This window comes from Antechinus flavipes, chromosome 4, assembly GCF_016432865.1.
Source record: "Antechinus flavipes isolate AdamAnt ecotype Samford, QLD, Australia chromosome 4, AdamAnt_v2, whole genome shotgun sequence".
Lineage (NCBI taxonomy): Eukaryota > Metazoa > Chordata > Mammalia > Dasyuromorphia > Dasyuridae > Antechinus > Antechinus flavipes.
Genome location: NC_067401.1, coordinates 278,968,376 through 278,989,032, shown reverse-complemented (window position 1 = coordinate 278,989,032; position 20,657 = coordinate 278,968,376).

The window sequence follows — 20,657 nt, the reverse complement described above, 5'->3', positions numbered from 1 at the left end:
TTTCATATACCATAACTTATTCAGCCATTCCCCAACTGATGGGCATTCACTTAGTTTTTATTTCCTTGACACTACAAAAAGGGCTACTATTAACATTTTAGCACATGTGGGTCCTTTTCTCTTTTTTGTCATTTATTTGGGTTACAGACCCAGTAGAAACACTCCTGGGTCAAAGGATATGCACATTTTGATAGCTTTTTTAGGCATAGTTCCAAATTGCTTTCCAGAATTGTTGGATCAGTTCACAACTTCACCAACAATGTAATGGTGTCTCTCCAACATTTATCATGATCTTTTCTTGTCATCTTAGCTAATCTGTAAAGTTTGTACTGGTACCTTGGTGCTATCTTAATTTGCCTTTCTCTAATCAATAGTGATTTAGAGTATTTTTTCATATGACTAGAAATGGCCTTAATTTCTTTGTCTGAAAATTGTTTATATCCTTTGACCATTTATCAATTTGAGAATGGTTTGTATTCTAACAAATCTGAGTCAGTTTTCTAAAAAATTTAGAAATAAGGCCTTTATCAGAGCCCTTACATGTAAATTCTGCCCCCCCAAAGTTTTCTGCTTTTCTTCTAATATTGGTTGCATTATTTTTTGTTCGTACAAAACCTTTTTAATTTAATATAATCAAAATTACCCATTTTGCATTTTATAATGTGCTCTAGTTATGCTTTAGCCATAAATATTTTCATTCTCCACGTATCTAAAGCGAGACTATCTCACATTCTCCTAATTTACTTATAGTATCATCATTTATGTCTAAATTGTGAACCCAATTCAATCTTATCTTAGTATATCATGTTAGGTGTTGTGAGGAAATACTTTTACAATATGAAAGTGTTCCTTTTAGACAAATCTACAAGGTTGAAGTAATCATTTATACAAAACTATAAGTATCTCTCACCCAAGAATAATAAATAGTTGTTAAAGCAGTATATTAAAAATAATATTTTCTGAATATATTTATTCTGAAGCTTCTGAAATAATATGTAATAATTCCTTTATTTTCCACCATTAGACTATTAAGTAGCTGGGAAAATGTCTATGTTGTTAAAGCATGAAAATGTTAAAAATTGGCTGTGATTCCTATCTTCTCCCATATTCTCAAAGGTTGACAGATGTTCCCATTCTCGAATGTCTAGCTCTCCTTTCACAGATTCCCATGTAGATTATTTCATAGCACAAAGAATGCAGTTCTTTTTCAGAAAATTTATTTTATATACCCATTGTTGGAATCCTTACTAACTGCTAAGTAATTAGAGTTGATCTAATCATACAAGAAGTTGTTTTGGCCAGAACCTGAAACAAGGTACTAAGTAGAACTAATCAAGACAAGGCTTGTGTTCCCACCTTTACTCAAAGTCCACACCTTAAAGCTCTTTGGGCCAGAGAGCACTATGGGAGAAAACCCATAATCCCATTCTCTCAGAAGGTTCAGATATAAGGCGAGACAGCCATTCCAGAATACATTTTTTCCTCTTGGCTGGCTGATCGCGCTAGACTCGAGAGAAACGACTCTGCTGCAGAGAACACTTTTGGGATTTCAGTGGAGCTACACCAGAAGCCCTCTCTCCGCGGCAAGTTGGTGCTGGGCTCCCCAGAAGGAGATAAGAGAGATCTTCCATCTCTGTTGGAGGCAGAAGAAGGCAGAGGCAGAGGCTGAAGGACAGAACCTTTGGATTTGGAGAAATCCGAAGGGCTCTAAGCCTCTAAACCGGCTGTGCCCTGAGAAGAACAAACTCCAACATTTGAACTCTTAATATTTGGCGCCAAAGCGTGGGAACCAAGGACCCTACTTTCACTGAAGAAGTCTCCAGTGACCAGGAACTGAGTGAGTACAACCTTTTTTGGCTGAAATGGGACAGATCCTAGGTAAAGATTCTCCATCCCCCACCCCAACCCCAGACCCACCCAAGAGTGGTGCTATAGAAAGCCTGCTTAAGCTGATAGAAGATCAAGGGCTACTTGTAACTTGGGGACAGACAGCTAGACTTCTGGCTACATTAAAACGCACCTCCCCTTGGTTCTTAGAGGAAAAGCAAATCTCTCTAAAAAACTGGGCATTGGTTGGTCAACAGATGTCTGCATATAACAATGAAAACGGTCCTCGTTCAGTTTCCATTGCAGTGTTCTATTTATACAATACAATACAGATGGCCTTAAAATACCAGGATATCCAAAGGGGGAAGCCTGAGATAAAGGAGGAAGACAAAGAACAGATTAATGGCCATATCCCCACAGGGCAGGGAGACTTAAGTGAGGCTCAAGGGTGGGGTGAATCTGAGGCAGCCTCAGCCCCACCTGAGGAGCAGGTAATTGACTCTCCTTCATCAACTCCACCCTCCGGGATGGAGGGAGAAGGGGTAGTGGGGGGGGCAGTGACAGCAACAGCACCTCCCCCCCAGCATCTAGCACCTTCCCCCCAGCATCCAGCACCTCCTCCCCAGCATCCAGCACCTCCCCCCCGGCATCCAGCACCTCCCCCCCAGCATCCAGCTGCTCCTTTGAGTAGATTGCAAAAGGGACTAATTAAGGCCAGAGAAGAAGGGAAAAATGTATTAGAATTTCAACACCACATTTTTCCTGTAATTCAACAGTTTAATTCTTCAGGTCAAGAAAGTAGAAGATACTCACCTTTTGATATAGAAATCCTCAAAGACCTGAAAAAAGCTTGCACTCTTTATGGGGCTACATCAGCTTATGTTAAGATGCTATTGCAAAATTTGTCTTTTGAAATCTTGACCCCTAATGACTGGAAATCGATAGCAAAAATATGCCTAGAACCTGGACAGAACTACTTGTGGCTTTCTGAATATAGTGAGCTCTGTAGGATACAAGCCCAACAAAATATTCAAAGTGGAGTTCATACTGCAATCACCTGTGACCTACTAACAGGTACAGGTCCTTATGCAGATGTCGCAGCACAAATTGGTTATTCTGTAGCAGCATATCAGCAAATTGCTGATAATGCTATCAAAGCGTGGGCTTCTCTTCACAATAAAGACGACAAAGGGGGGGCCTTCACAAAAATAACACAAGGGCCAAATGAACCCTTCGCTGACTTTGTGGGACGCTTGCAGACAGCTATCATAAGAACAAATGGAGAAAATGCAATAACAGACATCTTGATAAGGCAACTTGCTAAGGAAAATGCTAATGAGGTTTGCAGAAGAATTATACTAGGACTGCGCAAGGATGCTCCTTTAGAGGAACTCATAAGACGCTGTGCCACAGTGGACACAGGTGCCTTTTATAGCCAGGCTATGATGCAGACTTCCCAAAATCCAAACATGAGAAGACAGAATCCCTCTTGGCAAGGGACTTCCAGAGAGACTCGTAGATGCTTTCAGTGTGGAAAAGTAGGACATCTGAAAGCTCAATGTTGGTATAGAGATAGAATGGGAAGACAAGGTGGGAGAACAAGACCCCAAACCCCATGTCCAAAATGCAACAGAGGCTTCCATTGGGCCTCAGAATGCAGACAGATTCAGGGAAACGGGATGAGGGGCCCAGCCCCAGGGCCCAAGGCAAAAAACACTTGGGGCATGATGGCAGCCAATGGTGCACCCAGAGAGTGCCTAGAAGTCCAGTACCCAGACATGATCAATCAACCAGAAAGCCATATGATGGGAGTAGGGGATTACACAGTCAACCAGCCAGGAAGCAACCTGATGGCAGAAGGGAATTACAATTGGGGAGAATAGAGCTGTATGCAGCTGGGACAACTGAGATACCCCCTGGAGAGGTGAAATCTGTTCCTCTCCAGCCTATGGATCCCTTACCTCCAGGCACAGTAGGCTTGACCATTTCACCTTCTTGTATGTACAAAACAGTGTCCATCCACACACTGATATGGGAAACTGGGGAATGTGTAGATAATATCCCAGTCACTTTGAAGGCAAAACAGGAGTTTTTACTCCTTTTATAGTTGAAAAAATCCCCATCAATCTGTGGGGAAGAGACGTTTTACAACAATTGGGGTTAAAAATGAGTACTTCGGTTTTTTAAGCAGGGCTGCTGTTGAAGGCCTGCCAACACTTTCACCTATTCCTATCCAATGGAAAACTGATACACCAGTGTGGATAGAACAGTGGCCCTTAAGTAGCGATAAAATTCAGGCCTTATTAGATATAGTACAGGAGCAGCTTGAACAAGGGCATTTACAACCTTCTCTAAGTCCTTGGAATTCACCAGTGTTCGTTGTAAAAAAGAAATCAGGAAAATGGAGGATGCTCACTGATTTAAGAAAAGTGAACGAACAGATGGAAACTATGGGAACTCTTCAGCCTGGACTTCCATCTCCTACTCAGCTTCCTAGAGAATGGCCTCTTTGGGTTATAGACATCAAGGATTGTTTCTATTCCATTCCTCTGGATAAGGAGGATATGAAGAGATTTGCCTTTTCGGTGCCCAGTGTCAATTTAGCTGAGCCTTATAAAAGATATGAATGGACGGTTTTGCCACAGGGTATGAAGAACAGCCCCACTATGTGTCAAATGTATGTTGCTGCTGCTCTTGCTCCAATAAGAAAAGCATTTCCAAAAGTTATGATATTACATTATATGGATGATATATTGGGTTGTGCACCTGAGGAACAAATTCTAGAAGCATGTCTACAAAAAACCATAGAAACACTAAGATACTACAAACTTCATATCGCTACAGAAAAAATTCAAAGGCATGCTCCTTTTCAATATTTAGGATATGAAATATATCCTAAGGCACTTACTCTACAAAAACTGTCTTTAAGAACAGAGAGGTTGAACACCTTAAATGATTTCCAAAAATTAATAGGAGATATCCAATGGATGCGTCCAGTATTAGGTTTAACTACCAATCAATTGCAACCCCTATATGACATTTTAAGGGGAGACACTGCTTTAAATTCACCACGCCGGCTTACAAAAGAAGCTCAAGAGACCTTGAGAGAAGTTGAACTGGCTTTATCCAATGTAGTTGAGAGAGTAACTCAAAAACCCTTGGAAATATCAGTTTTTGCTACGAAAGAAGCACCCACAGCAGTCCTTCATCAAGGAGACAGTGTGATAGAGTGGGTGAACCTCCCAGCACAACCAGAACAAAGCCTTACGCCTTACCCAGTGCTTGTGGCTAGAATTCTATTAAAAGCCATTAAGCGAGCAGTACAATTATCTGGGACAAGACCTGATAAGATATATACCTTCTATACAAATGCACAAATTAATGTATGCTGTGAAACCATCCCAGAGTGGCAGATTTTATTGGCCATGGCTCCAAATTTTGCACATGGATCTCCATTAAAGATAACCAGACTACTGCATAATTGGCAATGGATTTTTGAAGAGAAGGTTTCTAAGGTTCCTCTTGAAGGACCAACCATCTTTACAGATGCAGCCAAACAAAATATTTGTGCTGTATACTCTCATGATCTAACTGTAAAAAGAGTAGTCAGAACTCCTTTTCAGTCCACTCAGCAGAACGAATTATATGCGATCATGCTAGCTCTCACTTATTACCCAGGCGACATAAATATAATATCTGATTCAGCCTATTCAGTAGGTGTGGTACAAAGAATTGCCACAGCCCAAATAAAATTTGCAGCTTCTAATATATATCAGCTCTTTAAGGAACTTCAAGAGCAAGTGAGAAAGCATCCAGGAAAGATTTATATCCTGCATGTCCATTCACATAGTGGACTTCCAGGTCCTATTTTTGATGGAAATTCAAAGGCAGATAGCCTTTTAACTATGTTGGCCAGTACGCCTTTATTTCAGGAGGTCCAGGAATCCCATTCTAAATACCATCAGGCTGCTCGAGCTTTGCGTTTACAGTTTGGGATTACAGAAGAAGAAGCTAGGAGCATAGTGAAAAGCTGTACAGCTTGCCTTCCCTTCCACGCTCCTACACTGCCTCCAGGGAAGAACCCTCGTGGTTTGAGACCCAATGAAATCTGGCAAATGGATGTGACTCATTATAAATCTTTTGGTCGTCTGTCTTTTATCCACGTTGTGGTAGACACCTTTTCAGGATTCACTTTTGCCATACCAGCAGCAAAAGAGACAGCCCGAGTGGTCACTGAATTCCTCATTCAAGCATTCGCAATTATGGGTGTGCCACAAGAAATAAAAACAGATAATGGACCGGCATATACCTCCAAACATTTTGAACACTTTTGTGCACAGTATAAGATTCTACACACTACTGGCATACCCTTCAATCCTCAAGGTCAAGCAATAGTAGAAAGAAGAAACAGAGACATTAAGACACTCCTCCAAAAACAAAAGAAAGGAGGAGCCACGGGTAACCCTAGAGAACTTCTAAATTTAGTTCTCTATACCATTAATTTTTTAATCTTTGATAAAGATGCACTGGCTCCAGCAGACAGGTTTTATAACCCACCAGAAGAGCAGTGTCCAGTGCGAGCAGCTCCACTATCTTTAGATAATCGCCAGGTGATGTGGAGAGACCCAGAAAGTGGTGAATGGAAGGGACCAGATAGACTAACTGCTTGGGGGAGAGGATTTGCTTGCATCTCTACAGGTGGAGAAGGAATCAGATGGGTGCCTACGAGCCGCATTCGCCTTGTCCATCGCAGAAAGATGGAGCAGACCCTTGAAACAAAGGAGAAGACCCAAGAAATATCGGGTGGTTCTGTTGCTGATTGTGCTCATAAGAATTATTAGATTCCTGGCACATGAACTAATGGACAATGGAATCCTATTGGACTGTTTCTAGGACTTATGGACATGTGTAAATTTTCAGATTGATTCTTGTTATTTGTTACATTACTACTAGCCTGTGTTATATTGCTATGTGCTCATGTAAATTATGTATAATGCCTCCCATATTGATGGATTTATGTATACCATGTATATCTGTTACAAAGTTCTGGCCCATATTGATGGATTTATGTGTACCCCCTCAGAAACCCCCTATGTTTTAAAACAAAAGAAAGGGGGAGATGTTGGAATCCTTACTAACTGCTAAGTAATTAGAGTTGATCTAATCATACAAGAAGTTGTTTTGGCCAGAACCTGAAACAAGGTACTAAGTAGAACTAATCAAGACAAGGCTTGTGTTCCCACCTTTACTCAAAGTCCACACCTTAAAGCTCTTTGGGCCAGAGAGCACTATGGGAGAAAACCCATAATCCCATTCTCTCAGAAGGTTCAGATATAAGGCGAGACAGCCATTCCAGAATACATTTTTTCCTCTTGGCTGGCTGATCGCGCTAGACTCGAGAGAAACGACTCTGCTGCAGAGAACACTTTTGGGATTTCAGTGGAGCTACACCAGAAGCCCTCTCTCCGCGGCAAGTTGGTGCTGGGCTCCCCAGAAGGAGATAAGAGAGATCTTCCATCTCTGTTGGAGGCAGAAGAAGGCAGAGGCAGAGGCTGAAGGACAGAACCTTTGGATTTGGAGAAATCCGAAGGGCTCTAAGCCTCTAAACCGGCTGTGCCCTGAGAAGAACAAACTCCAACATTTGAACTCTTAATAACCCATGACAGCTAGTCTCACCCACCAGTTGTATACTAAGATTACTGAAAGTCTCTCTACTCCTATGTCCTTATGATAAGGGTCCCTTCTCCAAATTTAAGATCATCTTCTTTCACCCAGGGTACAGATAATGTGTTACCCATGTCTGTCAAATTCTCCCCTGTCATTCAGGAAATATTCCATTCTTCCCCCATTTTTACATTAATCAACTGAGATTCCCTCTGGCACAGTTGATTAGGTTTATTAAAATTACCAAGGACTATTTCTTAAATTTTCCAAAGGGAGGAGTGGAGTAATCCATGTACTCCTTTAATAGTACTATTTTAAATAAATTTACATAAGCATTTTGTTTTGTTTTATTTTCAAATGGTAGCCCATAATTTATAACTGTTTTTGTTCAGATTCACTCTACAGGACCAGAAAAAAAAAAAAAAAAGAGTTTTACAATGCTCACTCTCTTCCTCTTTCTCCTATTTTGCCTCCCCCCCACTCCAGTTTCTCCCAGTTTTTTTTTTTTTTTTTTAACTTTCCGATGATATGGGGAAACTCTTTTATTGAAGTAAAACAGAAAAAAGGCAAAAAATTTTCAATGACTTGAAGTCTTGGGGGACTTGGGGGGACACCAAAAATTAAATAACTTGTCCAGTCTATATTATTTATATATGTCATTTATGTCAGAGATAAGACTTTAGGTCAGACTATCATCTCTCCAATGCAAGGTCATTATCCATGGCCATTATCTGCCATGCTATCTCTTTGCTACAAACTTTATTCCTCTAAATGTCCTTCAGATAATGCCTATTTTCATGGAATTGTAGAGTATTAGAAAAAAGAAAGGACATTGAAGATTATTGCTTCTAACTCATAACTTGAAATTGTCTCTAAATTACTATTATTTAGTTTAATTCCATTTCCTTAACTTTTCTGGTAGTTGCAACCTATGAGTCTCATTTTCAACACAATGATAATGTACATTTTAAAAATCCAAGAGTTTCTTTGTTCCTTAAACTCACTTATCCTTTAAATAATTCTGTAAGTAAATTCTTTAACGATCTGTGGCATTGTAACTCTATTTTTGATGCATTCTCAGAAGTTAGAAATCAAATACAGGAAATCAGATTACTATCTAGGATTTTTAATATTGAAGCACAAACTATATATATATATATATATATATATATATATATATATATATATATATATATATATAAGATTTCCATCTGAATTTTAACATGATGATGATTTCAAATAAGATTCAATACATTAAAACAATGACAACGGAGGCACAATTCTCTGCCTAGATATTAATTTTCTCAAATTTTAATTTGGGATCTTAATTCTCTCAAAAATACTTTTGTAGTTGTCTTTTTACTTCCTTTATCTTAACAGCTAGAAATTAGGATCCAAATTAAGTAATTTTCCATCTTTTTTTAAGCATGTCTAATTTTTTGTCAGTCCCTGAAAATCTCATGAGGATAAAAATCACACAGCATATGACATTATCATTACCTTTTAAAAAAATAAAATATTCTCATTTTGAGTATGTGTAGTTTTTCTGTGCAACGTGGACTCTGGTGGCTTTTTATTAATTCATCCTTACTTTTGACACAATGGAATCCTCTTGTAGACAAGATAGCAGTAAAGTATTTTGTTTACTGTAATTATATTGTCTGATAAAGAATTAAAAACAGACTCCATTTTCATATGAGAAAGCTATAGTTAATGTCTGGTTAACTTTGAAATGATCAAAGTATGTGATAATTATTGAAATAGGTTGTATTTGACATTTACACATTTACTTTTAAGATTTAATCTTCAAATTGTAGTAATTTCATTTAATTTATTACTAATTTTAATCATTGTATCAGTATTTTTAGGTTTTGTCAGCATATAAAACTATATTGACAAAACTAATGTCTGAGTATGCATCTATAACTTCATTATTATTTCCTGCTATTAGAAAAACCATACTTAGAATTTTCAACTGTATTTTCTAGAATATTAGAATTTCCTTTATTAATTTTCTAGGATATTGTCAAATCTTTGCTTTGAGGACAACAACTGATAGAAATAAAAAGCTTTTGAAATTTATGAGAGAAACATTTTACTTGTTCTGGATTCTTTATTTGCTGCTCTTGACTCAGAAATATAATGAGAATAATAAAGGAATACATTGTAGTGTAGGTATTGGGTAAGAGGTTCTTAGATAATAACTTTTTTATGTTAGAATCCTAGAAGTAATGGAATAAGATTGTAACTAAACAAATTAAGTTTTAAAATGTGAAAAAGCAACCACTTTTGTAGAAAATGTAACCACTAAGAAAACTTTTAAACATTGTTTAAGAATAAAAAATAAATCAAATTAAGTGGTAAAATCAAGATAAAACATTTTAAGCCTGACTGAAGGACTTCTTATAATATTTATAAAGTTTAATAAATGACGAAACAGAGCCAAGATGGCAGAGTAAAACTAGCCTAGGTCTCTTCTAAGCCCCTCCAAATGCCTTTAAATTATGACTCTAAATAAATTTTAGAATATGTGGACATTCAAAAAGATGGAGTGGAAAAGTTTTCCAGCTGAAGACAATGTAACAGATCAGCAAAAAAACTGTGTAACAACAGGGTGAATCCAGAGTGTAGTCCAACATGGGCCATTCTAGCAGCTCTGGCTCAAGTAACTGCGAAGCAAAAACAGAACTTGGGATCTACTATACAGCAGCAGCACTGGTGGATTCTGGACCTATCAGCACAGAAATACCTAAGATGACTTGGAAGGTTAGCAAGAAATTGCATCAGTAGAGTGACATAGCATTGGGTCTCAGTGGTTATGACTGCTTTCTAAGGCCTCAGCTCAAAGGAAATCTCTTTCTTAGCGGGGAGGAAGTATTCTGTTGCTTTTGCCTATTAGAAATTATAAACACAGTGAAATAGAGATACTCCTTATAGTTCCAGGGCACTAAAGAGTGCTTGAGTTCAGATCCATAGAAAGCTCTTTGAAAACAGCTGTGCAAAAGCCTTGAAGTTTAGAACAGTGCACTCTGCCCTGGAACCAGAGCCCTATTCAACATAGAGTTAAAAGCCAAGTAATAGACTGAGAATATGAGCAGGCAACAAGAATGTGTTCTGACAATAGAAAGCTACTATGATGAAAAAGAAGATCAAAACTCAGAAAAAGATAACAAAGTCAAAGTTCCTATATCCAAAGCCTCCAAGAAATAATCTCAGGTTATGGAGCTCAAAAAGGATTTTTTAAATTAAGTAAGAAAGATAGAGGGAAAATTGAAAAAAGAATTGAGCATGATACAAAAGGAATACAAATAGCAAATGAGGATTAGAATGTCTTAAAAAGCAAAAGATAACCAGATAGTTATCTCAGTAAAGAAAATAATTGCTTAAAAATTAAATTGAGGAAAAGGAAGCTAATGATTTTATAGGAAATCAAGAAACAATGAGGCAAAACCAAAAGAATGAAAAAAAAAAAAAAAACTAGAATATCATGTGAAATATATCATTGGAAAAACAACTTATCCAAAAGAAATAATTTGAAAACGATTAATCTACCTGAAAACCAGGAATCCACAAACAGCCTAGCCACCATTTTAAAAGAAATTATCAAGAAAAACTGTCCTGATATTCCAGAACTAGAGGGCAAAATAAAAATTGAAAACATTCATTGATCACCTCCTGAAAGAAATTTCAAAGTACAAACACTTAGGAATATTATAGCCAAATTCTGGAATTCTCAGATCAAGGAGAAAACATTGCAAGCATTCAGAAAGAAACAATTCAAATGTAGGGGAGCCACAGTGAAGATAACACATAATTGATCTATATTAAAGGGTCAGAGGGCTTTGAAGGTAATATTCTGGAGAGTAATGGAACTAGTATTACAACCAAGAATTACCTACCCACCAATACTGAGTATATTCCTTCAGGTAAAAAGCTGGATATTCATTGAAATAGAGAAATTTCAAGCATTCATGATGAAAAGACAAGAACTAAATTAAAAAATATGATTTTAAAATATGGAATTTAGGAGAAGCAGAAGGATATAATCAGGAAAGGGATATTACATGGGACTTAATATTTATCTGTTTACATTTCCATGGGAGGATAATACTTTTAATTTATAAGAATTTTCTCATTATAATGTCAAAAGGAGCATATATAGACAGAAAGCACAGATGTGAATTGCATATAAAGGAATAATATCTAAAAAAAAATTAAGGAGTGAGAGAAATGGACTGGGAGAATGGGAAAGGGAAAGAAAGAGTGGTATGCTATTTGCCATATGATGGCAAATTTATATAATGGAGGGCGCAAAGGGAGAAAGACAGGGAAGTGAATGAACTTTACTCTCAGAACTGGTTGAAAGAAAAAATATCATACACACTGAATATGGGTATAGAAATTTATCTTACCAAGCAGGAAATTATGAGTAGAAGGGATGTAAAAAAAGGGGGAGGGTTATAGAAGAGAGGCACATTGAGGGATGTGATGTTCAATAGCAAAACACTTTTGAGGAGAATCAGAATAAAAGAAAAGAGAGAATAGACTAATCCAGGAGAAATCAGTAAACCATAGTAATTTTGAAATGCATCTTGAAGCAAGTTTCCTATATAAAGAATTCAATTCTCAAATATATAAGAAACTGAGTAAAATTTACCAAAAATAAAAGCCATTCCTCAATTGATAAATGATCAATACATATGAACTGTGCTATAAAATCATGTATATCCTTTCAACTAACAATACTAATAATAAGCATTATCCCAAAAGAGGTTTTTTTTGTTTTGTTTTGTTTTGCTTTTTTTTTTTTTTTTTTTTTTAAGGAGAAGGACTTATAGATACAAAAATATTTATACCTGTTCTTTTCTCGGGGCAAGAATTGGAAATTAAGGAGATGACCATCTTTGGTCATGGGTGAATAAATTGTTATAATTATGATGGAATATTATTGTTTTATGAGAAATGATGAGCTGGATCTTTCCAGAAAAACCTGGAAAGATTTCCTTTACTGAAACAAAATGAAATGTACTACATACAAAGTAATAGGAATGTTGTGGATTAATTAACTGTGAATGATTTTGCTGTTCTCAACAATACAATGATCCATGAGTATTCTGAAGGACTTATGATGAAAAATGCTATCCACACAAGAGAAAAAACTGATTTATCTGAATACAGATAGAATCATACTCCCCCTCTCTCTTTATCATTCTTGAATATTTCTTAGTAAGGATGGGGGAGAGATCTGTGTTTTCTTTCACAATACAATTTTAACGGAAATATGTTGTATAATTCCAGATGTGCTTTCTCAATGAGAGATGTGGGTGGAAAGGAAGGGGGAGAATTTGGAACTCAAAGTTTAAAAAACAATGGAAAAAAGTTACATGCAACTGGGGAAAATAAAAATATTAAATACCAAAAAAAAAAAAATGTAGAGAGGAGAAAAAGACCATTTAAGATATAGGGAAGCAGGACTGCAAAGGCAAGAATGAAGAAAAAAATTCATAGTATATATGAATGATAATGAGTAGTTTAGTTTGGCCGGAATATGAGCTGTATGGAGGGAAACCATGTTAAAATTACAGAGACTGGCTGCGTACATAATATCACATATTCACTCAACAAATACTTATTAAACAACATGCTAATGTCTTGGGGCATAAAATATATATACATGATTAGATGATGAAATTTAAAAAGTGTCATTAGCATCTACTTTGCTGTTGCATTCTTAGGATCACGGGAATTTTTCATCTGACTTGCAGCTAAAACCTCCATATGTGATGTCTTTCCCATTAGAATGTGAACTCCTTGAAAGCAAAGGCCATATTGTGTTTCTATGTGTATCCCCAATACTTAGAATATAAAGTGCTTAATAAATGCTTTATTAATATTAAAGAATATTTACATCAGCATTTTATATATTACCAACAAAGTCCAACAGCAAGAGCCATAAAGAGAAATTCCATTTAAAAACAGTCAATAATATGAAATATTTGGGAGTCTATTTGCCAAGGCAACATTAGGAACTATATGAACACAACTACAAAATAATTTCCACACAAAGTCAGATTAATCAATTGGAAAAACTATCAAATGTTCATGGGTAGGCTAATCTAACATGATAAAAAATGATAATACTAACTAAATTAATGTATGGATTACAATATAGCATTTTCACTCATTTTTGTTATTGTTTGCTTGCATTTTATTTTTTCTCAAGTTTTTTTTTTTCTTTTTGACCTGATTTTTCTTGTTCAGCAAGATAATTGTATAAACATGTATACATATATTGGATTTTATATACATACATATTACTTTTTTTTTTAAACATATATTGGCTTACTTGCCATCTGGGGGAAAAGGGTGAAGAGGGAACATTGGAACATAGGGTTTTTTAAAGGTCAATGTTGAAAAATTATGCATGCATATGTTTTGAAAATTAAAAGTTGTAATAAAAAATTAAAAATAAAAAAATAAAGATATAATGGATATCAGTTCCTCATGCCTAACTCTAGTGTGTTTGGGGTAGTGGGCTGAAACCTGTTTACATATTGTATGAATTTTTTGCTGTTCTGTCCATCATCTGCAGTTTTAATCCCAATGAAATTTTATCCTGCAAAATTTGAGGGGAAATATTTGTGGTAAAAAGACAGGTTTTATATCTGAAGTCCGCTTACATTCATTTTAAGTCATATAAAATTTACTAAATATAAATAGAAGAAATACAAAGTAATTTAATGGAAATATGCACTAAGGCTAAATAAGGAAAAGCTTTATTTGATTTGTTGCTTATGGCCACATATAAAAAACATTGTAATGATATATAAATACAGCATTCCTGAAAATAAGGATTCTTTGAGGAGGAAATGAGAAGTAAAGACATCTTATAGAAGGATAGCAGCCTATGCAAAGAATAAAAATGGGAGAGTAATGCTCTTTTATAGAGCATAGTAAATACATCTGTTCGAGTGAAATATAAGAATGTGAGGGAAAAATGATAGGTAGGGTGTCCAGACCTGCTCACTAGGCGACTTCTGTAGCAGCAGGAATTCTGATCATGAGTGTGGAGTGAAAGGGCAGAACTCATGAAGAGTGACAAACTCTTCAAGAGGAGTACATTTATTCAAAATTTTGTCATCCTTATATATGCTATACACTTACTTAACTATAGCACTTTATGCATGTTCACTATAAGATACTGAACATGTGAGATCCCATAATCTACTGTTATTCTGTACAGATGTTTCCTTGCCACTTTAGTTTAACTCTAATTACAGCACAAGTTGTCATGGCTACCCCCTCCCCCACCACACACAATTTCTCAAAGGTTGAGATGTCCCTGGGGAGATGGAGAGCCAAACTGGGCATGTCAGCAGGGTTCTTTTTACTAGTCTTATACCTCTTCCAGGGTTCTCCACTATCTGTGGCCCTCTGCAATGGGGGAAGTTGGGGATAGTTTGCGAAAGTAGAGGAGGAGAAACAAGTTATGAATAACTTTAATTGAAAGGTTTGTTTTATTCTAAAGACAACTGAGAGACATTAAAAATCCTTGAACAAAAGAGTAATGTGGTCATAATCATTCCTTAAAAATGTCAATTTAGCTGATTTTAGAAGATGGGAAGAAAGGACTCTAAAGAAAGAAAGAGACTTGAGGCAAGAAGACCAATTATGATGGCATTGTTATAGTACAAGTAATAGATTGACAGTATCTGCACAAAGATTGTAGCTATATGGATATAAATGTGTTGAGATGAGAAAAATGTGTTGACAATTTCCAAAAGAAGTGGAAACTGATTAAACATAGAGGTTAAGAAAAACTATAGAGACTAGGAAATAGTGAATAAGTGACTGAAAGTTGTTGATGATTTATCAGGAAGTTTAAAAAAGAGAGGGGATGCTTGGGAAAAAGATGAGTATTTCCAGTTTGAGCCTTTTGAGTTTGAGATGCTATTGTGAAATTCAAGTTTAGATCCCTACATAGAGATTAGTGTTGTGGACCTACTTAGATATTGGAAGAAATCAGGTGGGATTTTTAGATTTGTCATTCATTTGCAAAGAAATGATAATTAAGCCAGTGGTTTCTATGTATGAAGTTGGGGGAAATAGAGATAGGCAAAAACAACGATGATGAATGATGCAGCAAAAGAGACTGAAAGAGAGAGTGGTCACACAAATAAGAGGATAATAATGAGAAAAGTCTGGGAAAAGAGAATTTGGGAGGGAGTGCCTGATAAAGTATCAAAACTTTGAGAGAGAACAAGATAAATGAAGACTTAGAAAAGGCCATTGGACTTAGCAATTAAGAGATTAATGCCTTTAATTTATCCATTATCCGTTTTTCAAAGTCAACATTTTTTGTTAAAGAGGTCAAACTAGAGATTTTGTAATTGCACACAGTGTCCTTTTCTCATCTTTAACTTTCTTTTAATGTGATATTGATTTTGACCTTCCCTCCCATCAGGTGATTTTATGACTACACAGATGATTAGGATATGATTTCCCCCCAATACCAAGTTCTTTCTGATGTATTTATTCACAAAAGGTAGTTCATATGTTTTGATGTTATTCAGTGTTACATTCATCTAATACCTTCCATTTCACTTTTTGAATAGCATATTTGTGATACACTAGAATGAACTTTTAATTCTTTGTCTTCTTTAGCATGAATTCCAAACCTCTGCTTTGCAACATATGATCTAACTCTCCTCCTCTGCCCACTTTGACATTGAAGCAGCTACATATAAAAGTAAATGTTGACTTCATTTGAACCCTTTGCAAGAGATTTCAAGTCATAAACTGGAATTACTTTATAATCATATATTTATATGTTTATATTCATCTTGAAGACTATAAGATATATCAGACTAGTATTTCCATTTTTGCTTTGCACACATCATGAAACCTTGTGCCTATAACACTGCAATAGCTGGCAAGGATCCGTCTCCTTGCCCCAAAACTCTTTCAACTCCAATCCATTCTTCACTCTGCTATCAAATTAATCTCCCTAAAACACAGATATTACTATGTCATTTCCTATCCCCACCAACACTGTTCAGTAAACTCTACTGGCCTCTTAAGACCGCTAAGACCAAATATTAAAAGACTATTGATATTTTATGCCCTTTATAACCTCTCTCCCACCTGCCTTTCTGGTCTTTTACAAATTAGTCTCCACATACTCTGATTTTCAATGACACCAGCTTTTTCACTATTTTTTTGGACTTCTTAATATGTCCTCTAAGTGTTGTGCTACCTCTCTCCCAAGCCTAAAATTTTTCATCTTCAACCCTGACTCTTAATTTTCCTAGTTTCCAAGTACAAATTAAAATCTCATTCAAAAGAAGCTTTTGTCTATGCTCACTAATAATAGTGCTTTCTATCCATTTATTCTTTCTAATTTATTATAACTAAACCGATAGCTATAGTTATATTTGTAAAAATCTATATCTCTCTAGCATCTATATCTAAATCAATATCCATATCATATATGTGTATAAATTCTGTCTCTATATCCATATTTATATCTATCTACTATTCATTTGAATGGTCAAAATAACTGATAAATAATTGTTTTCATGTTGTATCTCCCAATAGATTGTGAGATTTTTGAGAGTAAGGACTTTTTGATTGTTTTTTAAAATTATTATTATTATTTATTATTCATCAAATAATTATTGTTAATTTGGAGTACTAACATGAAATCTTTACTTTTTAAGTTTTCTGTTACAGAATTAATCAGTGGTCCTAACAGCCATTTAAATACAATATGCTTATGTCTCTTTTTGTCTCTGTGTGTATCTTTGTATTTATCTCTACATACATAGATGTAGACATATCTATATGTCTATAGATAGCAAGAGAGAGTACACACACATGCACATGGATGAAACAGACAGAGTGAGAAACAGTGAAAGAGACAGGGAAAGGGGAGAGAAAACAGAAAGACACATAGGGTATATGGATGTGATTTAATTCTCCATAAATTTATTCATTTTGAAACAATTATTGGATACCAAGTCCCATTAATTGTAATAATATTCCTTGATTATATTTACTTTCTGAAAACTAGACTAGCAGGGGGAGGAGTCCTATAAATAACATTTATCAGTTGCTAATGGATTCTTAGGTCATGACTAAAAAGTAATAAGTTCTTTGGTCCTCTGTGGTTATCTTTTCCCTTCTTATCACAGTGATAACATACTTAGAGTCATGTAGCTTTTAGAAAAAAATCAAGTTAATTTGTTTTTAAAATGAACCAATTGAATTACAAGTTCTTTATTTGTATTATAAGATAACAGATACTTGGAGAATTTTTTGAAACTGCTAACAGCTGCTTTAATTGTAGAACCATGGATTTTCAGAGCCATGAAGGACTTCTGAATTAATCTTCTCAAAAACCCTCCTTTCATAGATAAGCAAAATAGTACTCAAAGTGGAAGTAAAACCAGGGCCAGCATCAGCTTTGGTAGTGATTGTAATTTCTTTGACAGTGGGATAGTGAATTGTATAAATTTCCTTTTGTTTTCTATGTTTTCATCTGAGCCTGAGAGAAGGGAATGAAAGCCCATTATTATTTCTCTATACTAGCCTCAGGTATAAATGTTTAGGAAATAATCCCATTTTTTTTTTTTTTTTGGCAAAATAATTCCATTTATATAAAAGGCCTGGGACAAGCAGAACTGATAAAGTAATTTACTTTTTTTAAAAATTTTAATTACATAATTGTTTTAAATTATGTGACTGTACTGAATTAAAAGTCTGAGTGTATATGTACTGAGGGAAGTTACATGAACTATTAAAATGCCATTAGTGAGCAGGAATAGCAAAAATATAAAGAGTACAATGTATATTTTATAATACCTATTCAATATTTGCAATAATTTAATGGACACTGGAATATGGGAGCCAATGAGAAAATATTCAACACTAAATAGCGCATTGGGGCAGGGAAAACTCCCAAGACTCGGGCAACCCATAAATCACACCATAAGAAAAATGACTAGTTTTTGCAAAATAGAAGTAGAAAGACTTGAAGAATAGTAGTTGGGACTGAGTGCCACATAATGGCAAATTAATAGTTTGAATTCATAGTCTCTCAGACTGCTTGACTAGATTTCTGATCACATGTCTGAGCTAGGAGGTTGCCATAGGACTAAAATGTGTTGTTCCAATTAACTTCCCCATATGTTTATTCTACATAGGAATAGTATCAAAGTTATTTAATAATCACTAATTAGATAAGTGCACTGGTTTAGAATTTGGAAAACAAAGACCTTACCATTTTGAAATTCCTAACCTAATACATATATACACATAAATACTTGTCAAATTCTGTCTGTATTATTGCCATAAGTTTTTGACTTTTAGTTATTGATTAGAGGAGAAATATAATTCATAGAAATTCATAGAAAAAAGAATAAAATTTACAAACCACACATATATATCTACCCAAAGTAGAAGCCTTCTCTACCTCTCCTTAAGAAACATAATTCAGCTATATAATTTAATAGAAATTACTAATATTTAGGAAAGTAATGTTAAACTATCGATTAGTCTATTTTTCCAGTTTTTTGGGGAAATTTCTTAGAAATAACATTCATCTTGACCTGTCTATCTAAGTTTTTAATTAATGAGTTATTTTTGAAAAATTTATGTCATACTATTTTTTACTGTGGTGTTCTGGTTAAGTAATTGAACAACTATATCCACAAATTTATCCATTTTTTCTCACAAGTATAACATTTCTGTATAATCAATTTACTTGTCAATAAAATCATCTGTCTTGCATTGAATTGAGCTTGGTTTTATTTTTTGAAAATAAATGAATATTAAAACAAATCTATCTGTTTGGGTTGGTGAAAATTGAACAAGAGAGAAATACATACAAGGAGATCCTGTGATTGATCCTGATTTAAATTGACTCTCAAGTGAGCATATCTGAACATATCAGATATCAACATATGTTGAAGTAAATCATTTTAGTCAATTAAGGTAGTATATCATTTCAGTGATGAGCAAATCAACTAGACTGGATTCATAATAATAACGAGATAGCTAACTTTCTAGATAGCTTTAAGGTTGACAGAGCATTTGTTCCACAACAATAACCACAAGAGAGAGATGGTGAAGTCATTCTCTTCCCATCACTCCCACATAAGGAAATATAATCTCAAAAAGGTTAAATAACTTGACAGTGGTCCCATAGAAAAACATCATAGTTAAGATTAGCTCCTAGACCAATAGTTTTCTCACTGCACTATGTTGTTGGAATTGAACTGACACCACCATTTAAAAATCTGTGTAAATATTGAATAAATACTGCATTTTTATTAAGTAATCTTTGGAATAGACTGCTTTGCAAATTGTAGCTTAATCAGTTTTTATGGCCATGAAATTACCAATACAAATATTAAAAGAATTTTGAATTCATTTTTAAAAATAAAAGTAATTTCTAGATAAACATAAAATATCTGACCTGGTATTCAAGGTTCTTATGAGTAATATGAGAAATACATCATTAATATGGTGCTTTAAGATCTGCAAAGTGATGTATATGTATTTAATTTCATTTAATCCTCATTATCACTCTATGAAGGAGGTGCTACAATTATCCCCATTTTACAAATGAGGAAACAAGAAATTAAAGTGCTTTGTTCAGAGTCATGATATAGCTAAAAGTCTGAGGCAAAATTCTCTAACTGAGATATACCTAAGTTTTATCACTCTATCTACTACTTAATCTAATGGTAAGCTTTTAAAAAATCACAAAGCATTCCAACATATTTCTTATTTGTGATGGCATGAAGGGCACTGCTTATGCTTGGTAAAGTTACTAAAGTTACAGAAATCTTCATTTCTGAAACCTTGACCATATGGTTATCTGAATTGTGTTCCCAAGGACAGAAGAGCCATCTGTTTTATTTTAATACATAGGGAGTTCCTTAAGCCTCCAGATTCCCAAAGAAGTCTAACATTCCAATGCAAAAAATCCTTGGGAGTAACCATAAGAAAACACATAAAAAGGAAATCCAACTCTATATTTTAAAATAGATTTTTAAAGTCATGAGAATGAGACAGGACTATATAAGAGTTTGCCTAGTATTTTGTTAGCTTTGGCAAAAAGAGAAGAAAAAGATATTAAAGGAAATAGTGTAGATCATGAG